The sequence below is a fragment of the Salmo salar genome, chromosome 09, assembly GCF_965601325.2.
Source record: "Salmo salar chromosome 09, fSalSal1, whole genome shotgun sequence".
Taxonomy (NCBI): Eukaryota; Metazoa; Chordata; class Actinopteri; order Salmoniformes; family Salmonidae; genus Salmo; species Salmo salar.
Window position 1 is genome coordinate 4192704 of NC_138299.1, and position 24968 is coordinate 4217671.

General features: G+C 41.5%; 1 protein-coding gene across 1 annotated transcript in view; it reads right to left on the reverse strand.

The window, feature by feature from the left end:
* Positions 1-24968, reverse strand: part of babam2 (BRISC and BRCA1 A complex member 2) — a 214911-nt gene that overhangs the window by 150796 nt on the left and 39147 nt on the right. The window lies entirely within an intron of this gene.

Consider the following 24968-nt stretch of genomic DNA (forward strand, 5'->3'; position numbering starts at 1 on the left):
GTGATGACATAACCACAATTCCAGTCTGATGGCAGCTGGTCCGATGTGTATTCTCTGCTCATGCTGCGGTTTGTATGCATCACTCCGTTTCTTTGGCGTGTTGTATAGCAGTTCTGTCAATCGGCCATAGGTCGGTCCAGTTGTAGAGCGAATGTATAGATAAAGCAACGACTATGAACGTGAGTGTGTGGATAAAGAGGGTCATAGGTCCCAAAAGTAGCCCATACCAACCCTCATGCATTGGGGAGTAATGATGACACAAGGCCAGTCTTTGACCTCTATCAACTTAACTGCTTGGCTGTCTGTATGTCAGTCTGTCTGTCCATATCACATCAGAAGAAAGCTTCCATTGTTTCCTATTGGACCATGCCCCTCCTCCTGCCATCGAACAGGGAAGCAGAGGGCAAAGGCAGGCAATTCAGTACCGGTGACCTCATCATCCTGAGCCGCGAGTGGTTACCAGCAATGTCGGGCTTCCCGAAATATGGGGGAGATGCAAACAAGGACGGGCATTGTCCAAAAAGGCAGCAAGATGGCCCAGAGGCAGGAACGAGCTGAAACTGAGGAGGGACTGAGAGGAAGTGCTGTGTCAGGATTGTGACATCACATATCACTGAAACTTCACTAAGGAGGAAGGGAGAGGGAAAGGCAGCAGAAGGAAAAGAGAGGAAGAGAGAAATAAGCAAGAGCTGAGGGGCAGGGATATACTAGTGATATAAGGAAAACTTCCTCTTGACAAACCATTAGGCCTACCTTTGGGGCTCACAGATGGTAGAACGGCACTGTAATTGATTCTTGAGTCTAGACTTTCACAATGGTGTAATTAAAAAGGTAGGCCTACACCAGGGATCAACTAGATTCAGCCGCGGGCCGATGTTTTTCTTGAGCGAACGGTCGGGGGCCGGAACATAATTACAAATAATTTGTACACGACAAATTGACCATAAGAAGCCCAAACAGATATGTTTGACTAAAACATAATCATTTCAAACCGTTTTGTTATATATACACACATAAAAGTGATGCCAGCTGATTCATGAATTCGACTGGCTGAGAAACGCTGCCTGCCTTTCTCTCTAGTCCCGACCACTACACATTCATTATTATGAGACAGCTGGAGATGGAATTTGAATATTGAAACAATGTTGCAAATGTCTGAGAGACAGACAGTAAGGTTTATACAAATCTCTGCTGTTGAAAACTACATTTTAGTCTAAAAGAAATGTGAGATAATATCTAGATCCTTTTGATAGTGGAGATCAAGTTCATAACTTCCCTGCCTGGGCTGATGAGAAAGTGGATTGCGCAGTCAGATGGAACAGAGTAAATAGGCATTTTAATGTCATTAGAGTTAGCTGGTGGTAAATTGTGGATTATAAACTGGGTGGTTTGAGCCCTGAATGCTGATTGGCTGACAGCAGTGGTATAACAGGCCGCATACCATGTGTATGACAAAACATTTATTTTTACTGCTCTAATTATTTTGGTAACCAGTTTATAATAGCAATAAGGCACCTCGGGGGTTTGTGGTATATGGCCAATATACCACGGCTAAGAGCTGTATCCAGGCACACCGCGTTGCGCATAAGAACACCCCTTAGCCGTGGTAAATTGGCCATATACCACACCCCCTCATGCCTTATTGCTTAAATAGACACCGGCTGGAATGCGCTTTTAACCAATCAGCATTAGACCCATATGTTTTATACATATACAAAAAAATATATGGAGGATTGGAAATGATGCAGACAAATTATTCACAATGCTTGCACTGCATCCTGTGTTCCTTTACGTAAGCTCCAAACCAACAAACAACACTATGGCAAGATAATTAATTAGATTAGTTTATCGGTCTTAAATTCCTTTTTTAAAGGCCCAGTGCATTCACAATTCTGCTTTCCTGTGTTTTGTATCGTATTGTACAACAGCTGATGAAACTAACACTGTAAAAGTGTGAAAAAATGTTGCTGGTTGTGATGCTGGTTAAAAATACAATTTACACAGGACCTTATAATTGCATGGGTGGGAGTTTCAGCTTGCATGGTGTGAACACCAGAAAGTAAATTGGTTATAGACCAATAACAAAAAGAGTTCCAATCCCCTCTGCCAATTACAGTGAGTTTTACGTTTTCCCCACTCAGACAGAAACATTTCTGCTTGAAAAATTGTTTTTTGCTAAAAAGCTATTTCTGTCCATTTGAATGGAAAAATATTACAGTAAGGTACCTAATTGTTACCCAGAAATTATTTGATATTGATATAAATACGGCTGCATTGGGCATTTAAACAACAGCATTTTAATAAAAAGGGGGGAAAGTATAAACTACATAAAGATAGTCAGAGGTCACTGACAAACACAATCTAACTCCAAACCTGACAAGGTAGCATACAAATCCACAGGACTGGCTGATGCAATTCCATTAGAGAAGACATTACATTTCATTGGATGCAGTCTTGGGGAAAATACAATAACTTTCAGCAAATTGGGCATCATTTCAGATTCCCAAACCAATAGGGAGCTAATAGAACAAGGTCAGGAGAAAATGGGTACAACGTGTGAAATCACATGTTCTCAAGAACAAGCTGTAGGCCCCCTCTTACTGAAGAGACCCAAGCTGACAGAATTATGTCTTCCTCTGCCATAACGACTGTGTCGTGCCGATCCAATATTTCACTGAGCCGCACAGAGAGAAGGGTGCTGCCATCTGAAATGTAAAGATAATTATATAGGCCAAGGCAAATATTTGTTTGTGCATTTAATGTGATTTTTATATATGCTGGCAACCTGATCCAATACATCGCTTGCTGACTTGAACGTATCAGGCATTAAAAACTCCCAAGTATTAAATTAATCTGCAGTTAGTCTTCTAATTGAAGTGTGGGCTCGCACCCTGTTTCGCCCACGGAAAGTGCCAAGTCTAAGATCACATTAAATTGCTCTTGTCATGTGTTTAAGACAGTTGGCAATGGAATCCTCAGCCCTGTAGTGTTCCTAAAAGACAACCACACGGCTTGGGCCCAACATGGCACTACAGTGGTGGCTCCACTAAAAGTTTTGCGATTATGCTGTGGAATTTAAAGGTAATTTGTGGTTTAGTACGGTATCCTGCATCACTACTTCATTGCTCCAGACCAGCGCAAGGGGGAGTTAGAGCACTGATTATGCTTTCGGCGCTACGGTGTCTCTAACTGATAATGAATGGGAAACATAAACATAAATAGAAATTGATAATTGTGCACGACTTCAGTATTAAAAAAAACTGGTTGTTACATTAGGGTTTTTATTCTACGAGAAACTTAGACTACAAATAGGGTGTGGAAATTATAGGATTATTTTGCTTTTACTGTAGTACTGTAGCATACTCCCAACCAGTCACGTTGTACAGCACCTGAGTGGCGCAGCGGTCTAAGACCCTGCATCGCAGTGCAAGCTGTGTTACTACAGATGCTGGTTTAATACCCGTGCCGGCCTCGACTGGGAGACCCATGAGATGACTGTAGGTTTTTGGTTTCTCCCCCTCTAAAAACAGAAATAAATAATTCTAAATAACAAACTGGCTTTATTTACAAATTAGTAACAATGTCTCACCACATGTTCAAGAACGGCCTTTTTCCTCGCTCATTTTACGTTATTTGAAAATGAAATCTCACAAAATGTTATTTTTTAAACAAAGCAATTATTATTATTATTATTATTATTATTAATTTAGAATTAAATAAAAGTCCCTTGGATATTCTCACAGATATATTATTAACCCTGTTATTAGCAGGACAATATATGTTGGTCATATTGGTCACGGTTCCCGAGTGGCGCACAATGGGATTGCCTTGTAGTTCTCCAGCTGTATCCACTGAAATAGCGGAAGGTTCATGGCACGAGGGCAGGGGGCACGGGATGGGCCACAGAGCGTTGCACACAAGACGGACCTAGCCCATGGGGAAGGGAGGAGGAGGAAGGGGTAGGGGTGGTGGACCCCCACCCCACGGTAGCACAGAGCAACACTTTAAGGGACTGACTAGGGAAACGTTCCCGCTGTTCTTAGTGCCTGTCTGCATGTTCAAAATAAAACAATGTAACTAATAATGGCGTGAAAAATGCCCCGTAGATATGAATTTGGAGGGCAGATATTATTAAATATTAAAGCATTTGACCTCTCTCTAAAGGCGTCAGTCAAAAGTTATAATTAAATCCGAACTGGATTTAAGGAAAAATGACATGAAAAGCACACATTTGTAAATCCCAAACTCTAAAAGTAATAAAAGGAAAGGTAGACAGAAATTATTTGTGACATTGTGGTTACAATAAAGAATGTAAACAAGACATAAACAAGATGCTGTGTTTTTATTTACAGTAGTGATGGACAGCTGGTGGCATTTTGAAACAGGTTTTCAAACACTTGCAGCCCAATTAGCAGGACAATAGACTCTTATAGCCTGGCTACTGTAGGTGTGAACATCGCCCTACTTGCAATGTACTCGACGCTAAGTGTTACAAAAAAAGTGTAACATTTCTAACTCAAAACAGCAGTACAGTATCTCTTCATCAACATCTTTATGCTTTCGTTAATAAAATAACTAGAAAAAGACATTCAAAATGCAGATGCTACCCGTTCCAGGGACCGTAACCACGAGAGGACTTGAAAATGAGCCGGAGCTGAGAGGATCACCAAAACAAAAGGTATTTTAGTTTCAGAGCATTTTCTTTAAAAAAAATGTATATAGCCTATCAATGTGTAGGCATACTGTGTAATAAAATCGATAATAAAATAAAGGTTAAATAAAAAATAAATGTGTACTAAAAACGTGAATTGTTTTGCAGAGCATACAACCATGCCGACAACCATCCGTGGAGCTCAGTGGACAAAGAGCTGGACAACGGGCCGCACTGAAAAAACGCATTGGTTGCCAAGAAAGCGGTTAGTTTTGCTAGATTCTTCAAATGTGTACGCAGCATGTGTGTGTTGGAGTCACTTTTAGTTCTTAATTGATCTACCGTTTCTATCATAGGCCACTGTAATCGATGGGGGCTCTTGGCGGTACATTCGAGTCATCTGATGAAGGTGCACATGGATCAGATTCAAACTTTGAAGACCGAGATCGAGTCATTGAAGGCAGACCAGCAGAAAGAGAAACATTATCGGAGGGCAGAGATACGGGCGACAGCTGATGCATTGGTCCAAAGACAGGCGGCATTGCCGAGAGTCAGGCGGAGAATGACGCGTTGAAGAGGGCGAGAGACGAGATGGAGTCACAATCCATGCCAGGCACACCTGTGAGCTCTGGAACTCCACCTCCGACAGGCAGAGTCAACATACATGGCGGGTTCGCCAGGTTGTCGGTTCACCCTGACATTTCCATTCCTCTTCTGACAACAGAACTTGACCAACTGCTCACCAGGTACAGCAAGGGCCGCCTGGATCGTTATGCTGTTCTGCTATTCCAAGGATGTGTAACCGAAGAGAGATACCACGAGTGGACACAGAATACCAACTGGGATGGATCCCGAGGCAAATGTGGCTTACCAATGAACCTCCGGGAGTTCATCATTAATACTGTGTCTCAGAAGTTTCTGTCCATGACTGATGCAACCTGAAAAAGCATTAAAGACAGAGTTAATGAGTACTTTAGGTCACAGAGAATATCTGGACATGGCCTGCTCTCCCTTATGTAAGGAATTAGGCACTTTCCCATGTTTACTAAAGTATGTACTGTAGGCTGTTTACTTGTCAAACTGCACAGTAGCCTAATAAACAAATGCAGGTGGCTTATATATTCAAAATGCTTTAAATGCTTTATTATCCAAATGTAAAAGCATATACTCTACAGTACTGTATTTCTTAATCAGCATCCTTAGGCTTTCTTTAATAAAATAATTATAAAAATACTCTTTCAAAATGCAGATGTTTATTTAGTTATGGATCCATAACGAATTACTATGGGAATAAATATCACTGAATTACAGAAATATTGGAACAAAGTTGTCTAATGAAGGTAAACAAATTGTTGCTTACTGGAAAATACTATTTCAAACACACACGGTCACGTTGTACAGCGCCATTATGGCTATTAGCAGGTAGTTGGACAATAGACTTGCCTAGAAGGAGAGTGGGGGGAGAATTCTATCGTCAAATGTATTTCTTAGTTAGGTTGGCTGTATCACAACCGGCCGTGATTGGTTGCAATTTCAGTTTAATCCACTAGAAGAGACAAAACAAATAATACAACAAAAATTATTATTATTATTATTATGTATCACATCCGACCGTGATTTTGAGTCCCATAGGGCGGCGCACAATTGACCCAGCGTTTCTCTCCCTCTAAAAACAAATATAATTTGGGCTTTTATTCAGATTACAATCGCTCACTTTCATTTTTAACTAAATAACCTCCAAAATATTGTTATATATTATCAAGTAGATGGCACAGTCATATAGCCCGGCACCTACATATGACTCACTCATTCATGGCTTCTTTCTGATAGTCTTTAATAAAGAAATGTTTTTGTTATCCTGACCTGGACACCATTTACAGTATTATAATAGCCCTCCTGACTGGCGCAGCGGTCTAAGACACTGCATCGCAGCGCAAATGCATTGCTACAGATGCAGGTTCGATACCCGTGCCGGCCTCCACCGGGAGACCCATATGTAATTATTGACGGTCACGCCAATCGATATACTGTGACATGAGTCTCACTAGTGTTGAGTAATGTGCAGTTAAAAGTGGTGTAGGTCTTATTTATTTAAAGAGCATATTGAAGTTAGCAGCAATAGGATTTGAAGAAATAGCCTACCCACTGTGGTCAACTATTTTAGCACCGTTTCGCACTGCGATGAGACAAGTTTTTCTTATAGCAGTGCGAAACAATGCTAAAATAGTGGTCTTGATAAATCAATAAGATAAATATCAATAAGATGGTCTTGATAAATCAGTAAGATTTGTATTTATTTTCACTGAATCTCCATTTGGGCATTGGTTAGACTACAACTATACAATTAGGGTGTGGAAATGTTATTCTCTTAGTACTGTAGCCTACACCCGGTCGTCACGTTGTACAGCGCCATATTTTCCGTTCCATCCTAACGGAAACCTTGAGGTTTTTTTTTTTTTTTGGAATAGAAACACCATAATATTAATCAAATTAATTAAGCAACATTTCTTAACCTGTTAGGGTTAGGGGGCAGTATTGACACGGCTGGATAAAAAACGTACCCGATTTAATCTGGTTACTACTCCTGCCCAGTAACTAGAATATGCATATAATTATTGGCTTTGGATAGAAAACACTCCAAAGTTTCTAAAACTGTTTGAATGGTGTCTGTGAGTATAACAGAACTCAAATGGCAGGTCAAAACCTGAGAAGATTCTGTACAGGAAGTACCCTGTCTGACCATTTCTTGGCCTTCTTTGCCATCTCTATCCATTACAAAGGATCTCTGCTGTTACGTGACACTTCCTACGGCTCACATGGGCTCTCAGAAGGCGGCAAAATGCTGAATCGTGGCTTTGCAGGCTCTAGCTGAAAAAAAGTAGCGCGTTTGGGTAGTGGCTGGTTACAGTACTGTGAGACTCAGGCTCGTGCCCGCGTCGACCGAAAGCTTTCTTTTCCTTTGTCTGTTTACCTAAACGGAGATTCCCGGTCGGAATATTATCGCTTTTTTACGAGAAAAATGGCATAAAAATTGATTTTAAACAGCGGTTGACATGCTTCGAAGTAGGGTAATGGAATATTTAGAATTTTTTTGTCACGAATTGCGCCATGCTCGTAACCCTGATTTACCATTTCGGATAGTGTCTGGAACGCACGAACAAAACGCCGCTATTTGGATATAACGATGGATTATTTTGGACCAAACCAACATTTGTTATTGAAGTAGAAGTCCTGGGAGTGCATTCTGACGAAGACAACAAAGGTAATCAAACTTTTGTAATAGTAAATCTGACTTTGGTGAGTGCTACATTTGCTGGGTGTCTAAATAGCTAGCCCTGTGATGCCGGGCTATCTACTGAGAATATTGCAAAATGTGCTTTCACCGAAAAGCTATTTTAAAATCGGACACCTCGATTGCACAAAGGAGTTCTGTATCTATAATTCTTAAAATAATTGTTCTGTTTTTTGTGAACGTTTATCGTGAGTAATTTAGTAAATTGTTAGTAAATTCCCCGGAAGTTTGCGGGGGGTATGCTAGTTCTGAACGTCACATGCTAATGTAAAAAGCTGTTTTTTGATATAAATATGAACTTGATTGAACAAAACATGCATGTATTGTATAACATAATGTCCTAGGTGTGTCATCTGATGAAGATCATCAAAGGTTAGTGCTGCATTTAGCTGTCTTCTGGGTTTTTGTGACATTATATGCTAGCTTGAAAAATGGGTGTCTGATTATTTCTGGCTGGGTACTCTGCTGACATAATCTAATGTTTTGCTTTCGTTGTAAAGCCTTTTTGAAATCGGACAGTGTGGTTAGATTAACGAGTCTTGTCTTTAAAATGCTGTAAAATAGTCATATGTTTGAGAAATTGAAGTAATAGCATTTCTAAGGTTTTTGAAAATCGCGCCACGGGATTCAACTGGCTGTTGCGTAGGTGGGACGAATTCGTCCCGCCTAGCCCAGAGAGGTTAAAATCAGTCCCATATACTATGTTCTTACAAAAAAAGGTTTTAAATTCTCTAGTATAGCCACTATTGAAGGATATCAAATGCTTCTCAAAGATGCCCTCTGGTGGTCAAAGTAGCACTAACTACCTGTAATGGCTGACAAATAATATGCCATAGAATTCTGTGGCACCATTTACCAACATTTGCAACCTTTTGGTTACTAGTCCAACGCTCTAACCACTAGGCTACCTGCCGCCCAAACCATGCAAGCTGTGCTGCAGTACGCTGCAACTTTTAAAGGATGAACCACTGTCCTCATTGAGGGGAAACAGTTGGACAGTTAGACAATGGATGAAAACACTCCAAACTTTTAGAATGTTTTTAATCCATCAGGTATTGACTGAATTAAAAGGACATAAAACATTTACTGGCACGGACAAATAATGAATGGAATTCAGAATATAGGTATTCAATTAGTGAAATTCCACTTTTCATTAAATAGAATGCACTTGTTTATACATTTTGTAATGGTATCAGGTGGTATTTTTATATTTTGTGTTAAAATAAATAATATTATATGTGACTCATTTGGATAATACACCAGGTGTATTTGCATATACAATGCCTTAGGAAAGTATTGAGACCCCTTGACTTTTTCAAAATTTGGTAACTGGATGAAATTTTTTTTTAAATGGATAAAATAAATAAAAATCCTCATCAATCTATACACAATACCCCATAATGACAAAGGAAAAACTGTTTTTTTACCTTTTTGCTAATTTATTAAAATTAGAAAACAGAAATACCTTATTTACATAAGCATTCAGACCCTTCGCTATGAGACTCGAAATTAAGCTCAGATGCATTCTGTTTCCAATGGTTCTACAACTTGATCAGAGTCCACCTGTTGGAAATTCAATTGATTGGACATGATTTGGAAAGGCACACACCTGTCTATATAAGGGCCCACAGTTGACAGTGCATGTCAGAGCAAAAACCAAACCATGAGGTCGAAAGAATTGTCCGCAGAGCTCCGAGACAGGATTGTGTCAAGGTAAAGATCTGGGGAAGGGTACCAAAACAATTTCTGCAGCATTGAAGGTCTCTAAGAACACAGTGGACTCCATCATTATTCAATGGAAGAAGTTTGGAACAACCACGATTCTTCCTAGAGCTGGCCGCCCGGCTAAACTTCGTAATCGGGGGACATGATCCTTGGTCAGGGAGGTGACTCTGTCACTCTGACAGAGCTCCAGAGTTCCTCTGTGGAGATGGGAGAACCTTCCAGAAGGACAACCATCTCTGCAGCACTCCACCAATCAGGCCTTTATGGTAGAGTGGCCAGACGGATGCCACTCCTCAGTAAAAGGCAAATGACAGCCCGCTTGGAGTTTGCCAAAAGCCACCGAAAGACTCTCAGACCATGAGAAACACGATTCTCTGGTCTGATGAAACAAAGATTCTTGCCCTTTGTGCTGTTGTCTGCGCCCAATAATTTTTGTACCCTGTTTATTCTGTTACCATGTTGTGCTGCTGCCATGTCGTGTTGTTACCATGTTGTTGTCATGTTGTGTTGCTACCATGCTGTGTTGCTACCATGCTGTGTTGTCATGTGTTGCTGCCATGCTATGTTGTCTTAGGTCTCTCTTTATGCAGTGTTGTCTCTCTTCTCGTGATGTGTGTTTAGTCCTATATTTTTATTTAATTAATTTTTTAATCCCAGCCCCTGCCCCCGCAGGAGGCCTTTTGCATTTTGGTAGGCCGTCATTGTAAATAAGAACTTGTTCTTAACTGACTTGACTAGTTAAATAAAGGTTAAATAAATAAAAATAAAAGATTGAACACTGGTCTGAATTCCAAGTATCAAGTCTGGAGGAAACCTGTCACCATCCCTACGGTGAAGCATGGTGGTGGCAGCATCATGCTGTGGGGACATTTTTCAGCGGCAGGGACTGGGAGACTAGTCAGGATCGAGGCAAAGATGAACGGAGCAAATTAGAGAGAGATCCTTGATGAAAACCTGTTCCAGAGCTCTCAGGACCTCAGACTAGGGCGAAAGTTCACCTTCCAACAGGACAACAACCCTAAGCACACAGCCAAGACAATGCAGGATTGGCTTCGGGACAAGTCTATGAATGTCCTTGAGTGGCCCAGCCAGAGCCCGGACTTGAACCTATCGAACATCTCTGGAGAGACCTGAAAATAGCTGTGCAGTAATGCCCCCCATCCAACCTGACAGAGCTTGAGAGGATCCGCAGAGAAGGTGAGAAACTTCCAAAATAAAGCTGTGCCAAGCTTGTCATACCCAAGAAGATTTGATGGTGTAATCGCTGCCAAAGTTGCTTCAAGAAAGTATGGAGTAAAGGGTCTGAATCCTTATGTATTTTTGGTTTTTAATAAATTAGCAAAAATGTCTAAAAAACTGTTTTTGCTTTGACATTATGGGGTATTGTGTGTAGATTGATGAGGGGGAAAAAAAAACATTTTAATCAATTTTAGAATAAGGCTGTAACGTAACAAAATGTGGAAAAAGTCAAGGGGTCTGAATACTTTCCGAAGGCACCCTATGAATATATTAGGCCTACCTGCATTAACCTGCGCTGTCTAGACTGCCTCATTAAATACTGTTGTTCTAACGTTCTGTTGCATAATTGAAGAAGTGTGTCAATAGCAGGATACCTTCAGATTAAAATTCAACACACTTGGCTCTAGATAACACCTATCTATACATAGTTTGCGAGATCAGACATAATATCACTATAATCTGAGTGTTCATTTTATGAAGTTGCTTTCATTTCAGTGCATCTAATTTATAAACATTTCAACTGTAATTAAATTATTACTTTTTTCTATTCCGCAAGAAATGTACACCCAACAAAATAAAGTTATCTTTCTTCCCTTTTTTGTGATGTAAATGTCGAGATGATGCGTTAAATCCCTGACAAAGCTTTAGCGTTCTTATAGATGCAACGGAAAGACAATGTATTCCATTGAGCCCATTTCAGCCATTACTGGAGTGTGTTTGACAGGTCATTATGAACATTTCCGTGGTCGTAACATTAACAGGAACAAACAACAAACACAAGCAAGAGTATGAAAGAGTCGCAGGAGTCCAATGAAAGCCATCAATCCAGCGAGATTTAAGTGCCAAATGGATTTTGCACCCCTCAAACACAAGAAATAGATGGCTGAAAAAGAGAGAGCCCCAGGGCATGCAAATTGCACCTTTTATTATAATATGTTTTTAATTTTACCTTTATTTAACTAGGCAGGTCAGTTAAGAAAAAAAATCTTATTTTCAATGACGGCCTAGGAACAGGTTAACTGCCTTGTTCAGGGGCAGAACCTCTCAGAGTAAGAGTGCTGATCTTGGATCAGGTCTTCCCTGTCCATAATAATCTGATCCATTATGATCTAAAAGGCTAAAATGATCCTAGATCAGCATACTGTAGGGTTGGGCAGTATATCGTATTTTACTATACATTGTGCTCCAAAAGTATTGGGACAACGACAATTTTTGTTGTTTTGGCTCTGTACTCCAGCACTTTAGATTTGAAATGATACAATGACTATGAAGTTAAGGTGCATACTTTCAGCTTTAATTTGAGGGTATTTTCATCCAAATCATATAAACCATTTAGAAATTACAGCACTTTTTGTACCTAGTCCTAGTATTTTAGAGGACCAAAAGTATTGGGACAAATCCACTTGAGTGTGTATTAAAGTAGCAAAATGTGAAGTATTTGGTCACATATTCCAATGACTACATCAAGCTTGTGACTATATACATTTGTTGGATGCATTTGCTGTTTGTTTTGGTTGTGTTTCAGATTATTTTGTGCCCAATAGAAATTAATGGTAAATAATGTAATGTCATATTGAAGTCACTTTGATTGCAAATAAGAATGTAATATGTTTCTAAACACTTCTACATTCATGTGAATGCTACCATGATCACGGATAATCCTGAATGAAGAGTGAGAAAGTTACAAACTGAAAAATATCATACCACTAAAACATGCTAACCTCTCACCATTCCAATAACAGGGGAGGTTAGCATTTTTGGCGGGGTATGATATGTATGCCTCTGTAACGGCCTCGCTCATCATTATTCACGACTCATTCAGGATTAACTAAATATTTAACCAAATAGCTTCCCGGACTATCTGCATTTATCATCTTTGCACTAACTCTTTTGACACATCACATACACTGCTGCTGTTTATTATCTATCCTGTTGCCTAGTCACTTTACCCTGACCTTTATGTACATACAGCATCTACCTCAATTACCTCGTACCCCTGCACATCCACTCATTACTAGTATCCCGTGTATATAGCAAAGTTATCTTTACTCATTGTGTATTTATTTTAATGCCCCGCAAGGGCATGCATTTTAAACCCGAGCCCTACACATGCCCGCTATATTCAGGGCCTACCCTATCCAGGCCCATTTGCTTCTGCCAAATGTAAGGCCGGCTGGCCGGGCCGAAACCGTAAATAACTTTCTCCATTAGTAAATCCATTAGCTGTTCTGCTCTGTCTGTCACTCAATCCCGGCGCGCAGCTCGCTCTGCATGTGCTCAGCTCACATTGGCTCTGAGTCATTGAGTATCTATAGCAACGGCTCCGCTTGGGCTGCTCTGCTCAATGAAGACACATGACAAAACTCAAGGAAAATGATTATTTTCAGTTAAATAATCTCTCCTGTCTTATATTTGACAAGGTTGAAGCACTTCTAATACCATGTTATGATCTTAGATATGACTGTACTGCGCAGCAGAGCACGAGAAAATGGTGCAGCTTCATAATGTTAGTGCTCAATTTTGTGATACCAGAGCCCTGCCCGTACCCTAGTTATTGATGAAAAAAACAGGCCCTACTTGGCCATAACCCTATGTATAATGTCGGGGTCCGTCGGGCTCGGTTCGAGTAGCGGATCTCTAATTTATTCCTTGTGTTATTATTTTTTATATATTTTTCTCTCTGCAGTGTTGGGAAGGACCCGTAAGTAAGCATTTCATTGTTAGTCTACACCTGTTGTTTACGAACCATGTGACAAATAACATTTGATTTGACTGTACACTCTTCAGTCTTGCGTGGTAAACGCAGCAGATAAAACAATATGTTGATGAAAATGATGCTGCTTTCCACTTTGCTTCTAAATATAAATAAAAAAAAGCGTTCTATAATAACACTATTAGACTGTGTATCTTACTGGCTGCAAACAGCTAGTTTGACTTTTCTTAGCAAGTTGTGGCTACAATAAATTGTGTTAGGAGCTAATACTAATCACTTGTTAGCTGGCTAGCTAATACAGCCGGATACCACCTCCTGGACCAACATGGGTATCCTGTCCTCACTCAGTCTCCATGCTTTGAACTCCAGCTTCCTCTTATTCATCAGCGGGTGTTAAACAATAGCCAAAACTCCTTCCCATCAACCGTCCCTGCTCGCAACAATAGCAGGCCGTGATGAAACCTTTTCTATAAACTTTTGTCAGTGAGCCAATAATAAACTCTCCAATAAATGCCTGGGACTCGTTATTCCGCAAAGCAGGAAGGAAGGGAACAACGGTTGGTACACTATGCCACGGTCACTGCGACTCTTTTTATGGGCCATCTGGGGACCATTGTTACCAAGTTTACTGGGAACGAGATGGACCTAGCTAGACTACTGAGGGAAGAGCACCTTTTGCCTAGCATTCAAGACTGTTGGGAGTTTGAAGCAATGTCACAACAATGTGAATGTTTAGATTGGTTCTACTCTGCATTTTCTCAGTGGGATTCAGCCAAATTAAGAACAATGACATTGTACAAGACCAAACATCTCAGAGGAGTATTAATCCTAACTAACGTAATCCTAATTTAACTTCGGTTAACCAAAACATTTAGTAATGCCAATGAAGGTCTACCTTAACAGCTATAAGAAATCATGCCCTTGTGAGACAGCAAATTAAGGCACGTAACAGCTGAGATTTATCGAATCATCCCAACATACAATTAATAAGGAAGAATGATCGGGGTGAATGTATATACGGAACTGCACGCATGCACACACACAATGCTCACAAGTGTGTGTAATAGAAGCTAGATTCCTAGTTGCTTTTCACTTGTTTAGTCGGCATACAGTAGGTAACCTTCAAACCCATAGCAAGGTCTCATAAGATGTGTCGAGCTGTCATTAAAATGGTATTTGTTACAAATAACAGGAACATGTCATTCAAAATTCCAGTACCGTTTTTAAAGTAAAACTTGAACTTGTCAGTCCTTAGCGGTTTGCAAGTGGTAATGCAAACAAGCAAGCACTCAGAAAGAAGAGTAGCAGGCACTCTGCTATCTCTCCCTAAACTAAAAAGACATACGGTTGTTGTCAATGACAGTGACCGCAAAGGCCACCAACGTTTCCTCAGCTGACAAAACAACTAGTGTTTATACCAGCCTTATAGAAGAAAAACTCCAGTTTCAACTGGGTTTTTTTTTTGGGGGGGGGGGGGGTTATTACATGTCTACCTCTGACAGATTTTACGTCTCTAACGATGCTGGAAAGCCATGGATTTGTCCTTCGACAAATTGTGGGGTTTACCAAAAAGAAAAGTCCCACATACAGGATACACATCCCTAGCAAGTTGTATGTGGGTAATTCTCAATGCAGAGTCAGTCAGGGTGGATTGAGTGGGCTATTGCTAGCTCCGCTATCAGCTTTTCTCATATCATGACTGGCTCAAATGACTTATGCTGTCATTTTTCTCTGCAGGCTTCGGGGCCTGTGATTCGAGCTAGGCTAAGAGAAGCCTGCTGTTTCTGTACCAATCAGCTATGGTGTCGGAAAGGACAGACAGGGACATGCTGGCAAGAGAGAGAGGACACTCAGTCGCAGACACACACACTGCTGCCCACAAACTTTCACTGCTGCCCTCACACATGCGCGCACAAAAGCATGGACCAGGGATTTTGCCATTAAAATATTTGGGCAGGCCACCAAAGCGTTTTTTTTTTCAGGCCACCTAAGTCCAAACAGTGTAAAAACATAAATAAAAACAAAAATGTACAATAAATTCAATACATTTTCGGGATGGAAAAACACTTTCAGTGTAAACTTAAAACAACTAAAGCCAGATATAAAGTACACTACATGACCAAAAGTATGTGGACACCTGAACACCTGAAGAGTTGTTCCCCTCTTTTCTGCTATAACAGCCTCCACTCTTCTGGGAAGGCTTTCCACACTAGATGTTGGAACATTGCTGCAGGGACTTGCTTCCATTCAGCCACAAGAGCACTAGTGAGGTCGAGCACAGATGTTGGACAATTAGGCCTGGCTCGCAGTCGGCGTTCCAATTCATCCCAAAGGTGTTCGATGGGATTGAGGTCAGGGCTCCGTGCAGGCCAGTGAAGTTCTTCCACACAGATCTCGACAAACCATTTCTGTATGGACCTCGCTTTGTGCATGGGGGCATTGTCATGCTGAAACAGGAAAGGGCCTTCCCCAACCTGTTGCCACAAAGTCGGAAGCACAGAATTGCCTAGAATGTCATTGGATGCTGTAGCATTAAGATTACCCTTCAATGGAACTAAGGGGCCTGATCCATGAAAAACAGCCCCAGACCATTATTCCTCCTACACCAAACTTTATAGTTGGCACTATGCATTCGGGCAGGTAGCATTCCCCTGGCTTCAGCCAAACCCAAATTCGTTTGTCAGACTGCCAGATGGTGAAGCGTGATTCAACACTCCAGAGAGCGCATTTCCACTGCTCCAGAGTCCAATGGCGGCAAGCTTCACACCACTCCAGTCGACGCTTGGCATTGCGCATGGTGATCTTAGGCTTGTGTGCTTGGAAACCATAAAGCTCCCAAACGAACAGTTCTTGTGCTGACGTTGCTTCCAGAGGCAGTTTGGAACTCGGTAGTGAGTGTTGCAACCGAGGACAGAAGATTTTTAGAACGCTACGCGCTTCAGCACTCAGCGGTCCCGTTCTGTGAGCTTGTGTGGCCCACCACTTCATGGCTGAGCCGGTGTTGCTCCTAGACGTTTCCACATCACAATAACAGCACTTACAGTTGACCAGGGCAGCTCTAGCAGGACAGATATTTGACGAACTGACTTGTTGGAAAAGTGCCATCAAATGACAGTGCCATGTTGAAAGTCACTGTACTCTTCAGTAAGGCTATTCTACTGCCAATGTTTATCTATGGAGATTTCATGGCTGTGTGCTCAATTTTACACACCTGTCAGCAACGGGTATGGCTGAAACAGCCAAATCCAGTAATTTGAAGGTGTGTCCACATACTTTTGTATATATAGCGTATCTAGAAACAATATTATAATATAATAATATAATCTTTGAGAATTAACAAATCACCAAAATAAAAGCTAGACAGTCAGGGAGAATTTAAAACTCCAAAAACAATGCAATTAGCAGTAATGATTTTGTTATTATGTTTGAGCAAAATAACACAGCATTAGCCATGGCAAAATGCATCAAATTGCAGGAAATTAGATTTAAAACTGCAAAGCAAATAGTATCTCAGCTCCATGGCAAAGCGTAGAATTGCAGGAAATCTGCATTAAAACTGCAAAAATGTTTTTCAGCTATATGGAGAAATTTGTAGAATTGCAGGAAATTGGCAAAAAAAATATATGCTCAAATGTCTACATCGCCAAGATGGGAGCCTCCCCCCAAAAAATGTAAATGCAGCCGTGCCGACCGCCCCCATTACCACGCCTACCACCTAAGGCCCTTTTTGATCCAGAATAAATCCTGTGCACACACAAACACGCACGCACGCAGTGGTCGAAAAGCACTGGGGAACTCCCGTCCCAAGGGGTTGTTTTAGTAAATGTCTCGGCAGGTCTCAACCTGACTAATGACTAATTACAGACACAAAGAGGGACAGAGGGGCATACGAGTGGAGGTAGAAGGCAAAGAGGAAGATTAGGGAGTATGGATAAGTGTAGCCATGGCACAAGTACATTTTTGTAATCCACTTAACCAAATGTAATGTCTACTGACACCAAGCAGTAAAAAAATCCTTAAGCATGCCTGCCACGACTCGTTCCAAGTCGCTCATTTTACAGAAAGATGACAAGAACATAGTACTTACAAACATATGCCACAAAATATTGTTTGTTTCAGTAAAGTTTAAATGTGGGTTACCATTTAAACTTTGATAAAACAATGCTGGCTATCATTTCAAATTAAAATCTCTTCTGAACCTACAAATCACAGACAAAAAAATAGTTCTCTAAATTTGAACCAGCATGCAGTCTAGTACACTACTACATAGTCTGCCACGTGACCAAATGAGTCATCTCCCTCGATTCCTCTCCCTTCCATTCAGTTTCCTCGCTTCCTTCCGTCTTCCCAGCAGCTCCCTAGCGGTCATTCCGCAAATTATTCCTGTCATCGGGCTTGGGTGTGTGCATACGGCCACACCACTCTCCATTGTAGTACGTCAGTCCCTCCCCTCTCAAGCGAAGCCCCTCTACAACAATTAAGAGGCTTGGGACCGGCTAGCAGGAGTGTGGCCCATAGACCTCTTCTATTGGATGAGTAGACCCACAGTGGACTGGTGGGAAATGAAGGGGAAACAATGAGAACAGGGGGGCTGCCAAGTTCGACGAGGGAACTTTATAGACTTGGATGGGGGCTAATTATGGTATTTTGAAAGGGTAGTAGTGAGCTACTAACCTCAATTAGGAATCCAAGTTGGGCCACAAGGCATCCATTTGGGCTGTTTATAATACTGTTGAGCTATGTAGACTGGATGGAAACATTGAAACTGAAGTGCTGTTAACACTATTCAGCATTTCTACTTTCAATGCAACCTGAGCGAATCACATTTGGTCTGAAGTCTTCCAAAATCACTACGTAAAAAAAAAAAAATCAAGCCTACCCACTCAATAAAATAAAGGCAGCAAGGTGTCAAGACTCTAGTCTCAATCCACCCACCCACAAAGGAAAGACCCATGGGTCTAGACTCTAGACCAGCACAGCTCCATTTAGGGCCAACTCATCGATCACATTTGCCTCATTGCTTTATCCGTCTCTGAGTGTTTCCCAGGTTCGTAATTACATCACGTATTCCAGCCTATTCCAACCACTATCTCAGCACGCTCCTCACCGCAAATAACCGCTCTTTGTTCAGCAGGCACAGAACCACCAATTAAAAACAAAGATTGAGTCGTTAGGTTATGCCGAAACAAATGTGTCAGTCTAGTAAAGGGATGAAACAGTGACTCTCTCTTTCCTTCAATAAACCCATTAGTCTTTCCTTCATGTGGTATAGTGTATTCGGAAAGTATTCAGACCCCTCGACTTTTTCCACCTTTTGTTACGTTACAGCATTATTCTAAAAAAGGTTTAAATAAATAAAAAAACTCCTCAATCTACACACAATACCCCACAATGACAAAGCGAAAACAAGTTTTCAGAAAAAAAGTATTCAGACCCTTTGCTATGAGACTCGAAATTGAGCTCAGATGCATCCTGCTTCCATTGCTCATCCTTGAGATTTTTCTACAACTTGACATGATTTGGAAAGGCACACACCTGTCTATATAAAGTCTCACAGTTGACAGTGAATGTCAAAGCAAAAACCAAGCCATGAGGTTGAAGGAACTGTCCGTAGAGCTCCGAGACAGGATTGTGTCGAGGCACAGATCTGAGGAAAGGTACCAAAACATTTCTGCAGCATTGAAGGTCCCCAAGAACAGTGGCCTCCATCATTCTTAAATGAAAGAAGTTTGGAACCACCATGGTGCTGTGCCCAGTTGATAATCACCCCGACAATTGCCCTGAAACAGAACCTAAACTAATATAAATGAAGTAAAGTACGATGGGGAGAATGGGTGAGTTGATGAGCGAGGGGAAGCAAACGATGCATAATCATGTAATCACCAATTGTGAATGAAGAACAGTGTGGGCCATTCTATTGTATTGGTATATTCTAACTATAAACTCAAAATGGCATTTGCCATATATCAGTCCACCAAATCCAAGCAGTCTTATCAATATACTCAGGCCTACTTGTACACAGTGAGAGCATGCATAATTTACAAAACGGCAAGAAGACCAAGACGAATGGATGCACATGCTGCGTTAGCGCTGCTACAAGATACAAAAACAACTCAGATGGCGGGGAAGAAAATAATCATGACATCTCTGATGATTATTCTGCTGATTCTGTGCCTCAGCCTGAACCTATACCTCCGAGGCCTAAATGCAAAAAAGCCAGAACGGTGCGTACTGAGCAGCTGCCCGCACCACCACCAAATGAAATGGTGAGACAGGAGAGAGGAAGGGATGGCACCATTTGGATAGAACAAGCTGGTGACAATGCTACTGGACGATTATCAGCACAAAATCTCATCACTAAGAGAGAAGGCCCTCTCATGCAAAAAACATCAGCAACGGACTCCACCAGCTTTCATTGTTTATGTGACATGGACATGCTATAGAAAATCAGGGACTGTACTGTGGCTGAGGTGCACAGTGAGCAAGTAGACACTGCCTGGGATCGGTCTGTTGATGAGCTGGAAGCGTTCATTTCAATCCTGTACGTCTGCGGAGCATTCGATGGAAAGAGTGTTTACATGGAGAGGGATACCTTTCTTTGGCGAAACTATGTCACAGCATCACTTCAGAGAGATAATGCTGTGGGGTTAAGATGACCAAATGAAGCATTCAATGAAAAGAACACCCTGCCTACAAGAAAACATGGGGAGGTTTGATAATGCTGTGGTTTTTTTTGCTGCCTCTGGCACTGGGGGCCTTGAACGTGTGTAAGGCATCATGAAATCAACAGAATATAAAGGTGTTTTGTAGTCCAATGTTCAACCCGGTGTACAAAAACTGGGTCTCCATTGAAGGTTGTAGGTCTTCGAGCAAGACGACCCTAATCACACAGTAAAAAGCACCCAAGAATGGTTTAAAAATAAATGCTTGACTGTTCTGGAGTAGCCAGCGAAGAGTCCAGATGTGAACCACATCCAAAACTTATGGTGAGATCTGAAAGCAGAAGTTGTTGGAAACCACCCCTCAAACATTGAAGCATTTGTCTGCAGTTATAAGTATTAGCTCCAGGGTGCCAATAATTTTGTTGGTGCTATTTGTCTTTATTTTAGAAATGTCAAATTGTAAACTTAAATTTACAAAAATACATTTGTTCACGGCCGGTTGTGATACAGCCCGGGATCGAACCAGAGTCTGCATTGACGCATTTAGCACTGAGACGCAGAGCCTTAGACCGCTGCGTCACTTCTTTCACCTGTGCAACGTTGTCTTCCTCCTGCTTATTCTGGGGTTCTGACTGAACGCAGTGGTAAATGTGCTGCTCACAATTGACAGCAGCAACACGGACCTGTTAAATTGACAAGAAGGGTATTGATATAGCTGCGTTTAGGCATGGCTTCCTTGTTTTGAGTCTTAAGTGTGTTACTCATTCTGCTGGAGCTGACCTAGTATTTTTTCCATTTGTAACTCACCCACCAAAAATCACAATATGCGGTTTACATTGTGTCATCTGTGCTGGTCTAATTCCTATAATGAAAAAGCAGAAGAATCTGTGCGCTCTCGGTTAGTAATAATAGTTCATATGGTGCTCTACGATGTCCCAGGTTTGTGCCATTGAAGAATAAATAATTGTATCTTTACTTCAAGTAAGATGTTTATATGTTATGTATAAAAAGGCATATGTATGCATTGTTTATTATTTGGATTTCTTTAAAACAATGTAATTGTTGGAGTTCATTTATGATTATGGATACATTCTGCATTTAGTTTTTTGTATTTCTATTTATTATGGATCCCCATAATAAACGTCAGTTACTTGATGTGGAATAGAGTTCCATGTAGTCATGGTTCTATGTAGTACTGGCGTGCCTCCCACAGTCTGTTCTGGACTTGGGGAATGTGAAGAGACCTCGTGGCATGTCTTGTGGGGTATGCATGGGTGTCCGAGCTGTGTGCCAGTAGTTTAGACAGACAGCTCAGTGCATTCAACTTGTCAATACCTCTCATAAATAAAAGTAGTGATGAAGTCAATCTCTCCTCCACTTTCAGCCAGGAGAGATTGACATGCATATTATTAATATTAGCTCTCTGTGTACATCCAAGGGCCAGCCGTGCTGCCCTGTCTGAGCCAATTGCAATTTTCCTAAGTCCTTTTTTGTGGCACCTGACCACATGACTGAACAGTCGTCAAGGTGCGACAAAACTAGGGCCTGTAGGACCTGCCTTGTTGATAGCTTTATAATAGACAGACTTCTCCCCATCTTAGCTACTACTGCATCAGTATGTTTGACCATGACAGTTTACAAACCCTAAACAAAGGTTTAGGGTTTAGTGAGTGTTTTGTTCCAAATACAATGCTTTTAGTTTTAGAAATATTTAGGGCTAACTTATTTCTTGCCACCCACTCAGCTCTTTGTTGAGTGATGCAGTCATTTCAGTCGCTGTAGTAGCTGACGTGTAGAGTGTTGAGTCATCCGAATACATAGACACTCTGGCTTTACTCAAAGTCAGTGGCATGTCGTTAGTAAAAATGAAAAAAAGCAAGGGGCCTAAACAGCTACCCTAGGGAATTCCTGATTCTAACTGGATTATATACTGCTCAAAAAAAATAAAGGGAACACTTAAACAACACAATGTAACTACAAGTCAATCACACTTCTGTGAAATCAAACTGTCCACTTAGGAAGCAACACTGATTGACAATAAATTTCACATGCTGTTGTGCAAATGGAATAGACAACAGGTGGAAATTATAGGCAATTAGCAAGACACCCCCAATAAAGGAGTGGTTCTGCAGGTGGTGACCACAGACCACTTCTCAGTTCCTATGCTTCCTGGCTGATGTTTTGGTCACTTTTGAATGCTGGCGGTGCTTTCACTCTAGTGGTAGCATGAGACGGAGTCTACAACCCACACAAGTGGCTCAGGTAGTGCAGATCATCCAGGATGGCACATCAATGTGACCTGTGGCAAGAAGGTTTGCTGTGTTTGTCAGCGTAGTGTCCAGAGCATGGAGGCGCTACCAGGAGACAGGCCAGTACATCAGAAGACGTGGAGGAGGCCGTAGGAGGGCAACAACCCAGCAGCAGGACCGCTACCTCTGCCTTTGTGCAAGGAGGAGCAGGAGGAGCACTGCCAGAGCCCTGCAAAATGACCCCCAGCAGGCCACAAATGTGCATGTGTCTGCTCAAACGGTCAAAAACAGACTCCATGAGGGTGGTATGAGGGCCCGACGTCCACAGGTGGGGGTTGTGCTTACAGCCCAACACCGTGCAGGACGTTTGGCATTTGCCATAGAACACCAAGATTGGCAAATTCGCCACTGGCGCCCTGTGCTCTTCACAGATGAAAGCAGGTTCACACTGAGCACGTGACAGACGTGACAGTCTGGAGACGCCGTGGAGAACGTTCTGCTGCCTGCAACATCCTCCAGCATGACCGGTTTGGCGGTGGGTCAGTCATGGTGTGGGGTGGCATTTCTTTGGGGGGCTGCACAGCCCTCCATGTGCTCGCCAGAGGTAGCCTGACTGCCATTAGGTACCGAGATGAGATCCTCAGACCCCTTGTGAGACCATATGCTGGTGCGGTTGGCCCTGGGTTCCTCCTAACGCAAGCCAATGCTAGACCTCATGTGGCTGGAGTGTGTCAGCAGTTCCTGCAAGAGGAAGGCATTGATGTTATGGACTGGCCCGCCCGTTCCCCAGACCTGAATCCAATTGAGCACATCTGGGACATCATGTCTCGCTCCATCCACCACAGACTGTCCAGGAGTTGGCGGATGCTTTAGTCCAGGTCTGGGAGGAGATCCCTCAGGAGACCATCCGCCACCTCATCAGGAGCATGCCCAGGCATTGTAGGGAGGTCATACAGGCACGTGGAGGCCACACACACTACTGAGCCTCATTTTGACTTGTTTTAAGGACATTACATCAAAGTTGGATCAGCCTGTAGTGTGGTTTTCCACTTTAATTTTGAGTGTGACTCCAAATCCAGACCTCCATGGGTTGATAAATTGGATTTCCATTAATTATTTTTGTGTGATTTTGTTGTCAGCACATTCAACTATGTAAAGAAAAAAGTATTTAATAAGATTATTTCATTCATTCAGATCTAGGATGTGTTATTTTAATGTTCCCTTTATTTTTTTGAGCAGTGAATTTCAGAGCCTTCCATTAAAGTACCCCCTCTGTGTTCTGTTAGACAAGTAACTCTTTATCCACATTATAGCAGGGGGTATAAAGCCATAACACATACGTTTTTTCCAGCAGCAGACTATGATCGATAATGTCAAAAGCTTCACTGAAGTCTAACAAGACAGCCCCCACAATCAAAGCCAGTTAATCTGGCTTTGAATCTGCATCAAAACACATCAACAAGTTAGTTCTGATTTGCTTTAATACAGCAGTGCATTCTAACACAATGAATTGAAATGGATTTCACCTCGTTCATATAGTTGGCAGACATTTTAAGGAATTAAATATAGACCTCCACCAGCTGAAGGAGAAGAGGATCTGGTAAAATAACAGCATGTTGCTAATATCCTCTAGGTAGCTAGCTAGCGTCTTTGCAAAAATTACTAGTATTCATGGTATATTATGAATATCTGACTGCTACAAGGATAGTATTCTGTAGACACCAAATGCATAAATAAGCAAACAAATAGCAGTTAAAATATGGAACAGATAAATGAAAATATTCAACATATCTTTCATTTTGTAAATTTAAGGTGTCAGCTAGAGATGACATGCCGTAGCTTGCATGCATTTGTAGTCTTGCATGATGTCTACTTCGATGCTAATTGGTATTTTCGAATCTGAGAGTAAATATAACTGAATATATTGATAAAAGTCCCCATGTTCGTGAGATGATTATCAAAACGTCACGCCAGGGAAAGCCTACATGAAACACAGACCTTGTTTGAAATGTAATTTTCCCTATGGGAAACATGAATGGTGAACAAACCATTGGAACCATTTCTGTGTTTGACCACTAAGTTTCATGTGTATTTTGTGAGTGGCAGGGTCTTGGTGTCTGTGTTCGAGTGGGAAGGTGCACAGTGTACACAGCACAGAAGGAGCAAAGGAGACAAACGTTCATAAAAACAAGAAAAAAATGTGAACCTTGCGATACAGGCGTTTGGAACATTGAGTTAAAACATAAATTCGATATAATCTCCCAGCCCTACTTTAAGTACATCTTTGTATTGACGGTTTGCAGGCGAAAGGTATGCTACATGTTGGGATGTGGATTAAATGGAAAATCTCAACGTCCTGTTGTAGACATGTTTGTTACATAAATAGGTTGTTTGGTCAAGAGAGTGAGGTGTGATTAATGGTTAAATTCAGTAGCAA